The sequence below is a fragment of the Panulirus ornatus genome, chromosome 56 (assembly GCF_036320965.1).
Source record: "Panulirus ornatus isolate Po-2019 chromosome 56, ASM3632096v1, whole genome shotgun sequence".
In the NCBI taxonomy this organism is placed as follows: domain Eukaryota; kingdom Metazoa; phylum Arthropoda; class Malacostraca; order Decapoda; family Palinuridae; genus Panulirus; species Panulirus ornatus.
Window position 1 is genome coordinate 17,127,741 of NC_092279.1, and position 11,866 is coordinate 17,139,606.

Sequence of the window (11,866 nt, forward strand, 5' to 3'; positions counted from 1 at the left end):
CTAGATTTTCAAGTTCTTCAGATTCTAATGAAACTCAGGGTATATGTGGTATTCTATATGGTGATTAAGGATATCGAGTCAAAAGAATGCATTTCGTAAAATTGAGCGCTTAATGACATATTTAGTATTAATTATAATTAATTATATTAATATGCTAATTACTCGACTAATTACACGAATCTTAAGGTTATAACCGAAGATTGTCATTCAACACACGTACAAGGATCTATGCTGAAATTTTCAGGAAAATCTATTTTTTCAAAAAAATCAAAAAAATCCTAGGCTATAGCCTTGGGTAATATTTTGCTCAGATTTTCAAGTTCTTCAGATTCTAATGAAACTCAGGGTATATGTGGTATTCTATATGGTGATTAAGAATGTCGAGTCAAAAGACTGCATTTCGTAAAATTGAGCGCTTAACCACATATTTAATAGTAATTATGATTAATCATATTAATATGCTAATTACTCGACTAATTAAAGGAATCTTAAGGTTTTAACCAAAGATTGTCATTCAACACACGTACAAGGATCTATGCTGAAATTTTCAGCAAAATCTATTTTCTCAAAAAAATCAAAAAAAATCCTAGGTTATAGCCTTGGGTAATATTTTGCTCAGATTTTCAAGTTCTTCAGATTTTAATTAAACTCAGGGTATATGTGGTATTCTGTATGGTGATTAGGGATATCGAGTCAAAAGACTGCATTTCGTAAAATCGGGCGCTTAACCACAGATTATATATTAATTATAATTAATTACATTAATATGCTAATTACTGGACTAATTACACGAATCTTAAGGTTATAAGCAAAGACTATCATTCAACACACGTACAGGGATCTATGCTGAAATTTTCAGGAAAATCTATTTTTTCAAAAAAAGTCAAGAAAAATCCTAGGCCTTGGGTAATATTTTGCTCAGATTTTCAAGTTCTTCAGATTTCAATGAAACTCAGGGTATATGTGGTATTCTATATGGTGATTAAGGATATCGAGTCAAAAGACTGCATTTCGTAAAATTGAGCGCTTAACCACATATTTAATATTAATTATAATTAATTATATTAATATGCTAATTACTCGACTAATTACACGAATGTTAAGGCTATAACCAAAGATTGTCATTCAACACACGTACAAGGATCTATGCTGAAATTTTCAGGAAAATCTATTTTTTCAAAAAAATCAAGAAAAATCATAGGCTGAAATTTTGGGTAATTTTTTACTTAGATTTTCAAGTTCTTCAGATTCTAATGAAACTCAGGGTATATGTGGTATTCTATATGGTGATTAAGGATATCGAGTCAAAAGACTGCATTTCTTAAAATTGAGCGCTTAACCACATATTTAATATTAATTATAATTAATTATATTAATATGCTAATTACTCGACTAATTACACGAATCTTAAGGTTATAACCAAAGATTGTCATTCAACACACGGACAAGGATCTATGTTGAAATTTTCAAGAAAATCTATTTTTTCAAAAGAATCAAGAAAAATCATAGGCTATAGCCTTGGGTAATATTTTTGCTCAGATTTACAAGTTCTTCAGATTTCAATGAAACTAAGGGTATATGTGGTATTCTATATGGTGATTAAGGATATCGAGTCAAAAGACTGCATTTCGTGAAATTGAGCGCTTAACCATATATTTGATATTAATTATAATTAATTATATTAATATGCTAATTACTCGACTAATTACACGAATGTTAAGGTTATAACCAAAGATCGTCATTCAACACACGTACAAGGATCTATGCTGAAATTTTCAGGAAAATCTATTTTTTCAAAAAAATCAAGAAAAATCCTAGGCTATAGCCTTGGGTAATATTTTTGCTCAGATTTACAAGTTCTTCAGATTTCAATGAAACTAAGGGTGTATGTGGTATTCTATATGGTGATTAAGGATATCGAGTCAAAAGAATGCATTTCGTAAAATTGAGCGCTTAACCATAGATTTAATATTAGTTATATTTAATTATATTAATATGCTAATTACTCGACTAATTACACGAATCTTAAGGTTATAACCAAACATTGTCATTCAACACACGTACAAGGATCTATGCTGAAATTTTCAGGAAAATCTATTTTTTCAAAAAAATCAAGAAAAATCCTAGGCCTTGGGTAATATTTTGCTCAGATTTTCAAGTTCTTCAGATTTTAATGAAACTCAGGGTATATGTGGTATTCTATATGGTGATTAAGGATATCGAGTCAAAAGACTGTATTTCGTAAAATTGAGCGCTTAACCACAGATTTAATATTAATTATAATTAATTATATTAATATGCTAATTACTCGACTAATTACACGAATCTTAAGGTTATAACCAAAGATTGTCATTCAACACACGTACAAGGATCTATGCTGAAATTTTCAGGAAAATCTATTTTTTCAAAAAAATCAAGAAAAATCCTAGGCTATAGCCTTGAGTAATATTTTGCTTAGATTTTCAAGTTCTTCAGATTTTAATGAAACTCAGGGTGTATGTGGTATTCTGTATGGTGATTAAGGATATCGAGTCAAAAGACTGCATTTCGTAAAATTGAGCGCTTAACTACATATTTAATATTAATTATAATTAATTATATTAATATGCTAATTACTCGACTAATTACACGAATCTTAAGGTTATAACCAAAGATTGTCATTCAACACACGGACAAGGATCTATGTTGAAATTTTCAAGAAAATCTATTTTTTTCAAAAGAATCAAGAAAAATCCTAGGCTATAGCCTTGGGTAATACTTTGCTCAGATTCACAAGTTCTTCAGATTTCAATGAAACTAAGGGTATATGTGGTATTCTATATGGTGATTAAGGATATCGAGTCAAAAGACTGCATTTCGTGAAATTGAGCGGTTAACCACATATTTAATATTAATTATAATTAATTATATTAATATGCTAATTACTCGACTAATTACACGAATGTTAAGGTTATAACCAAAGATTGTCATTCAACACACGTACAAGGATCTATGGTGAAATTTTCAGGAAAATCTATTTTCTCAAAAAAATCAAGAAAAATCCTAGGCTTATAGCCTTGGGTAATATTTTTGCTCAGATTTACAAGTTCTTCAGATTTCAATGAAACTAAGGGTGTATGTGGTATTCTATATGGTGATTAAGGATATCGAGTCAAAAGACTGCATTTCGTGAAATTGAGCGCTTAACCACATATTTAGTATTAATTATAATTAATTATATTAATATGCTAATTACTCGACTAATTACACGAATCTTAAGGTTATAACCAAAGATTGTCATTCAACACACGTACAAGGATCTATTCTGAAATTTTCAGGAAAATCTATTTTTCCAAAAAAATCAAAAAAAAATCCTAGGCTATAGCCGTGGGTAATATTTTGCTCAGATTTTCAAGTTCTTCAGATTTTAATGAAACTCAGGGTATATGTGGTATTCTATATGGTGATTAAGGATATCGAGTCAAAAGACTGCATTTCGTAAAACTGAGCGCTTAACCACATATTTAGTATTGATTATAATTAATTTTATTAATATGCTAATTACTCGACTAATTACACGAATCTTAAGGTTATAACCGAAGATTGTCATTCAACACACGTACAAGGATCTATGCTGAAATTTTCAGGAAAATCTATTTTTTCAAAAAAATCAAGAAAAATCCTAGGCTATAGCCTTGAGTAATATTTTGCTTAGATTTTCAAGTTCTTCAGATTCTAATGAAACTCAGGGTATATGTGGTATTCTATATGGTGATTAAAGATATCGAGTCAAAAGACTGCATTTCGTAAAATTGAGCGCTTAACCACATATTTAGTATCAATTATAATTAATTATATTGATATGCTAATTACTGGACTAATTACACGAATCTTAAGGTTATAACCGAAGATTGTCATTCAACACACGTAAAAGGATCTATGGTGAGATTTTCAGGAAAATCTGTTTTTTCAAAAAAATAAAAAAAAATCCTAGGCTATAGCCTTGGGTAATATTTTCCTCAGATTTTCAAGTTCTTCAGATTTTAATGAAACTCATGGTTTATGTGGTATTTTGTATGGTGATTAAGGATATCGAGTCAAAAGAATGCATTTCGTAAAATTGAGCGCTTAACCACAGATTTAATATTAATTATATTTAATTATATTAATATGCTAATTACTCGACTAATTACACGAATCTTAAGGTTATAACCAAAGATTGTCATTCAAAACACGTACAAGGATCTATGCTGAAATTTTCAGGAAAATCTATTTTTTCTAAAAGATCACGAAAAATCCTAGGCTATAGCCTTGGGTAATATTTTGCTTAGATTTTCAAGTTCTTCAGATTTTAATGAAACTCAGGGTGTATGTGGTATTCTGTATGGTGATTAAGGATATCTTGTCAAAAGACTGCATTTCGTAAAATTGAGCGCTTAACCACATATTTAATAGTAATTATAATTAATCATATTAATATGCTAATTACTCGACTAATTAAACGAATCTTAAGGTTATAACCAAAGACTGTCATTCAACACACGTACAAGGATCTATGCTGAAATTTTCAGGAAAAGCTATTTTCTCAAAAAAATCAAGAAAAATCCTAGGCTATAGCCTTGGGTAATATTTTGCTCAGATTTTCAAGTTCTTCATATTTTAATGAAACTCACGGTATATGTGGTATTCTATATGGTGATTAAGGATATCGAGTCAAAAGACTGCATTTCGTAAAATTGAGCGCTTAACCACAGATTTAATATTAATTATAATTAATTATATGAATATGCTAATTACTCGACTAATTACACAAATCTTAAGGTTATAACCAAAGATTGTCATTCAACACACGTACAAGGATCTATGCTTAAATTTTCAGGAAAATCTATTTTTTCAAAAAAAAATCAAAATCCTAGGCTATAGCCTTGGGTAATATTTTGCTCAGATTTTCAAGTTCTTCATATTTTAATGAAACTCAGGGTATATGTGGTATTCTATATGGTGATTAAGGATATCGAGTCAAAAGAATGCATTTCGTAAAATTGAGCGCTTAACCACAGATTTAATATTAATTATATTTAATTATATTAATATTCTAATTACACGACTAATTACACGAATCTTAAGGTTATAACCAAAGATTGTCATTCAAAACACGTACAAGGATCTATGCTGAAATTTTAAGGAAAATCTATTTATTCTAAAAAATCACGAAAAATCCTAGGCTATATAGCCTTGGGTAATATTTTGCTTAGATTTTCAAGTTCTTCAGATTTTAATGAAACTCAGGGTATATGTGGTATTCTGTATGGTGATGAAGGATATCGAGTCAAAAGACTGCATTTCGTAAAATTGAGCGTTTAACCACAGATTTAATATTAATTATAATTAATTATATTAATATGCTAATTACTCGAGTAATTACATGAATCTTAAGGTTATAACCAAAGATTGTCATTCAACACACGGACAAGGATCTATGTTGAAATTTTCAGCAAAATCTATTTTCTCAAAAAAAAAAAAAAAAATCCTAGGCTATAGCCTCGGGTAATATTTTGCTCAGATTTTGAAGCACTTCAGAGTTTAATTAAACTCAGGGTATATGTGGTATTCTGTATGGTGATTAAGGATATCGAGTCAAAAGAGTGCATTTCGTAAAATCGGGCGCTTAACCACAGATTATATATTAATTATAATTAATTACATTAATATGCTAATTACTCGACTAATTACACGATTCTTAAGGTTATAAGCAAAGACTATCATTCAACACACGTACAGGGATCTCTGCTGAAATTTTCAGGAAAATCTATTTTTTCAAAAAAATCAAGAAAAATCCTAGGCTATACTTGGGTAATATTTTGCTCAGATTTTCAAGTTCTTCAGAGTTTAATTAAACTCAGGGTATATGTGGTATTCTGTATGGTGATTAAGGATATCGAGTCAAAAGACTGCATTTCGTAAAATTGAGCGTTTAACCACAGATTTAATATTAATTATAATTAATTATATTAATATGCTAATTACTCGAGTAATTACATGAATCTTAAGGTTATAACCAAAGATTGTCATTCAACACACGGACAAGGATCTATGTTGAAATTTTCAGGAAAATCTATTTTTTTCAAAAGAATCAAGAAAAATCCTAGGATATAGCCTTGGGTAATATTTTGCTCAGATTTTCAAGTTCTTCAGATTTTAATGAAACTCAGGGTATATGTGGTATTCTATATGGTGATTAAGGATATCGAGTCAAAAGACTGCATTTCGTGAAATTGAGCGCTTAACCACATATTTAATATTAATTATAATTAATTATATTAATATGCTAATTACTCGACTAATTACACGAATGTTAAGGTTATAACCAAAGATTGTCATTCAACACACGTACAAGGATCTATGGTGAAATTTTCAGGAAAATCTATTTTTTTCAAAAAAATCAAGAAAAATCCTAGGCTATAGCCTGCGGTAATATTTTCCTCAGATTTTCAAGTTCTTCAGATTTTAATGAAACTCAGGGTATATGTGGTATTATATATGGTGATTAAGGATATCGAGTCAAAAGACTGCATTTCGTAAAATTGAGCCCTTAACCACATATTTAATGTTAATTATAATTAATTATATTAATATGCTAATTACTCGACTAATTACACGAATCTTAAGGTTATAACCAAAGATTGTCATTCAACACACGTACAAGGATCTATGCTGAAATTTTCAGGAAAATCTATTTTTTCAAAAAAATCAAGAAAAATACTAGGCTATAGCCTTGGGTAATATTTTGCTCAGATTTTCAATTTCTTCAGATTCTAATGAAACTCAGGGTATATGTGGTATTCTATATGGTGATTAAGGATATCGAGTCAAAAGACTGCATTTCGTAAAATTGAGCGCTTAACCACATTTAGTATTAATTATAATTAATTATATTAATATGCTAATTACTCGACTAATTACACGAATCTTAAGGTTATAACCGAAGATTGTCATTCAACACACGTAGAAGGATCTATGCTGAAATTTTCAGGAAAATCTATTTTTTCAAGAAAATTTCGTAAAATTGAGCGCTTAACCACATATCTAGTATTAATTATAATTAATTATATTAATATGCTAATTACTCGACTAATTACACGAATCTTAAGGTTATAACCGAAGATTGTCATTCAACACACGGAAAAGGATCTATGCTGAAATTTTCAGGAAAATCTATTTTTTCAAAAAAATCAAAAAAAATCCTAGGCTATACCCTTGGGTAATATTTTGCTTAGATTTTCAAGTTCTTCAGATTTTAATGAAACTCAGGGTATATGTGGTATTCCGTATGGTCATTAAGGCTATCGAGTCAAAAGAATGCATTTTGTAAAATTGAGCGCTTAACCACAGATTTAATATTAATTATATTTAATTATATTAATATGCTAATTACTCGACTAATTACACGAATCTTATGGTTATAACCAAAGATTGTCATTCAAAACACGTACAAGGATCAATGCTGAAATTTTCAGGAAAATCTATTTTTTCTAAAAAAAATCAAGAAAAATCCTAGGCTATAGCCTTGGGTAATATTTTGCTCCGATTTTCATGTTCTTCAGATTTTAATGAAACTCAGGGTATATGTGGTATTATATATGGTGACTAAGGATATCGAGTCAAAAGACTGCATTTCGTAAAATTGAGCGCTTAACCACATATTTAATAATAATTATAATAAATCATATTAATATGCTAATTACTCGACTAATTAAACGAATCTTAAGGTTATAACCAAAGATTGTCATTCAACACACGTACAAGGATCTATGCTGAAATTTTCAGGAAAATCTATTTTCTCAAAAAAATCAAGAAAAATCCTAGGGTAATATTTTGCTCAGATTTTCAAGTTCTTCAGATTTTAATGAAACTCAGGGTATATGTGGTATTCTATATGGTGATTAAGGATATCGAGTGAAAAGACTGCATTTCGTAAAATTGAGTGCTTAACCACATATTTAATATTAATGATAATTAATTATATCAATATGCTAATTACTCTACTAATTAAACGAATCTTAAGGTTATAACCAAAGATTGTCATTCAACACACGTACAAGGATCTATGCTGAAATTTTCAGGAAAATCTATTTTTTCAAAAAAATCAAGAAAAATCCTAGGCTATAGCCTGGGGTAATATTTTGCTCAGATTTTGAAGTTCTTCAGATTTTAATGAAACTCAGGGTATATGTGGTATTATATATGGTGATTAAGGATATCGAGTCAAAAGATTGCATTTCGTAAAATTGAGCCCTTAACCACATATTTAATATTAATTATAATTAATTATATTAATATACTAATTACTCGACTAACTACACGAATCTTAAGGTTATAACCAAAGATTGTCATTCAACACACGTACAAGGATCTATGCTGAAATTTTCAGGAAAATCTATTTTTTCAAAAAAATCAAAAAAAATATTTTGCTTAGATTTTCAAGTTCTTCAGATTCTAATGAAACTCAGGGTATATGTGGTATTCTATATGGTGATTAAGGATATCGAGTCAAAAGACTGCATTTCGTAAAATTGAGCGCTTAACCACATATTTAATAGTAATTATAATTAATCATATTAATATGCTAATTACTCGACTAATTAAACGAATCTTAAGGTTATAACCAAAGATTGTTATTCAACATACGTACAAGGATCTATGCTGAAATTTTCAGGAAAATCTATTTTCTCAAAAAAATCAAGAAAAATCCTAGGCTATAGCCTTGGGTAATATTTTGCTCAGATTTTCAAGTTCTTCATATTTTAATGAAACTCAGGGTATATGTGGTATTCTATATGGTGATTAAGGATATCGAGTCAAAAGACTGCATTTCGTAAAATTGAGTGCTTAACCACATATTTAATATTAATTATAATTAATTATATTAATATGCTAATTACTCGACTAATTACACGAATCTTAAGGTTATAACCAAAGATTGTCATTCAACACACGTACAAGGATCTATGATGAAAGTTTCAGAAAAATCTATTTATTCAAAAATATCAAGAAAAATCCTAGGCTATATAGCCTTGGGTAATATTTTGCTCATATTTTCAAGTTCTTCAGATTTCAATGAAACTCAGGGTATATGTGGTATTCTATATGGTGATTAAGGATATCGAGTCAAAAGACTGCATTTCGTAAAATTGAGCGCTTAACCACATATTTAATATTAATTATAATTAATTATATTAATATGCTAATTACTCGACTAATTACACGAATCATAAGGTTATAACCAAAGATTGTCATTCAACACACGTACAAGGATCTGTGCTGAAATTTTCAGGAAAATCTATTTTTTCAAAAAAATCAAGAAAAATCCTAGGCTATTATAGCCTTGGGTAATATTTTGCATAGATTTTCAAGTTCTTCAGATTTTAATGAAACTCAGGGTATATGTGGTATTCTATATGGTGATTAAGGATATCGAGTCAAAAGACTGCATTTCGTAAAATTTAGCGCTTAACCACATATTTAGTATTAATTATAATTAATTATATTAATATGCTAATTACTCGACTAATTACACGGATCTTAAGGTTATAACCGAAGATTGTCATTCAACACACGTAAAAGGATCTATGCTGAAATTTTCAAGAAAATCTATTTTTTCAAAAGAATAAAAAAAAATCCTAGGTTATAGCCTTGGGTAATATTTTGCTCAGATTTTCAAGTTCTTCAGATTTCAATGAAACTCAGGGTATATGTGTTATTCTATATGGTGATTAAGGTTATCGAGTCAAAAGAATGCATTTCGTAAAATTGAGCGCTTAACCACAGATCTAATATTAATTATATTTGATTATATTAATATGCTAATTACTCGACTAATTACACGAATCTTAAGGTTATAACCAAAGAGTGTCATTCAAAACACGTACAATGATCTATGCTGAAATTTTCAGGAAAATCTATTTTCTCAAAAAAATCAAGAATATTTTGCTCAGATTTTCAAGTTCTTCAGATTTTAATGAAACTCAGGGTATATGTGGTATTCTATATGGTGATTAAGGATATCGAGTCAAAAGACTGCATTTCGTAAAATTGAGCGCTTAACCACATTTAGTATTAATTATAATTAATTTTATTAAAATGCTAATTACTCGTCTAATTACACGAATGTTAAGGTTATAACCGAAGATTGTCATTCAACACACGTACAAGGATCTATGCTGAAATTTCAGGAAAATCTATTTTTTCTAAAAAATCAAGAAAAATCCTAGGCTATAGCCTTGGGTAATATTTTGCTCAGATTTTCAAGTTCTTCAGATTTCAAAGAAACTAAGGGTATATATTGTATTCCGTATGGTGATTAAGAATATCGAGTCAAAAGACTGCATTTCGTAAAATTGAGCGCTTAACCACATATTTAATATTAATTATAATTAATTATATTAATATGCTAATTACTCGACTAATTACACTAATGTTAAGGTTATAACCAAAGATTGTCATTCAACACACGTACAAGGATCTATGCTGAAATTTTCAGGAAAATCTAATTTTTCTAAAAAATCAAGAAAAATCCTAGCCTTGGGTAATATTGTGCTCAGATTTTCAAGTTCTTCAGATTTTAATGAAAGTCAGGGTATATGTGGTATTCTATATGATGATTAAGGATATCGAGTCAAAAGACTGTATTTCGTAAAATTGAGCGCTTAACCACATATTTAATATTAATTGTAATTAATCATTAATATGCTAATTACTCGAGTAATTAAACGATTCTTAAGGTTATAACCAAAGATTGTCATTCAACACACATACAAGGATCTATGCTGAAATTTTCAGGAAAATCTATTTTTTCAAAAAGATCAAGAAAAATCCTAGGCTATACCCTTGGATCTATGCTAATATTTTCAGGAAAATCTATTTTTTCAAAAAAATCAAGAAAAATCCTAAGCTATAGCCTTGGGTAATATTTTCCTCAGATTTTCAAGTTCTTCAGATTTTAATGAAACTCTGGAAATATGTGATATTCTCTATGGTGATTAAGGATATCGAGTCAAAAGACTGCATTTCGTAAAATTGAGCGCTTAACCACATATTTAATAATTATAATTAATTATATTAGTATGGTAATTACTCGACTAATTTCACGAATCTTAAGGTTGTAACCAAAGATTGTCATTCAACACACGTACAAGGATCTATTCAGAAAATTTTCAGGAAAATCTATTTTCTCAAAAAAATCAAGAAAAATCCTAGGGTAATGTTTTGCTCAGATTTTCAAGTTCTTCAGATTTTAATGAAACTCAGGGTATATGTGTTATTCTATATTGTGATTATGGATATCGAGTCATAAGACTGCATTTCGTAAAATTGAGCGCTTAACCACATATTTAATATTAATTATAATTAATTATATTAATATGCTAAGTACTCGACTGATTACACGAATCTTAAGGTTATAACCAAAGATTGTTATTCAACATACGTACAAGGATCTATGCTGAAATTTTCAGGAAAATCTATTTTTTCAAAAAAATCAAGAAAAATCCTAGGCTATAGCCTAGGGTAATATTTTGCTCAGATTTTCAAGTTCTTCAGACTTTAATGAAACTCAGGGTATATGTGGTATTATCTATGGTGATTAAGGATATCGAGTCAAAAGACTGCATTTCGTAAAATTGAGCGCTTAACCACATATTCAATATTAATTATAATTAATTATATCTATATGCTAATTACTCGACTAATAATTGGAAATCTAATAAATAGAGAGATATCTCGAATAGAAACTAATAAATGGAAAAAAAGATCTCGAGTAGAAACCTATTAGATAAATACGTGATCTCGAGATCGTAATCGTAAATGAGCCATGTATTCTGGACATATT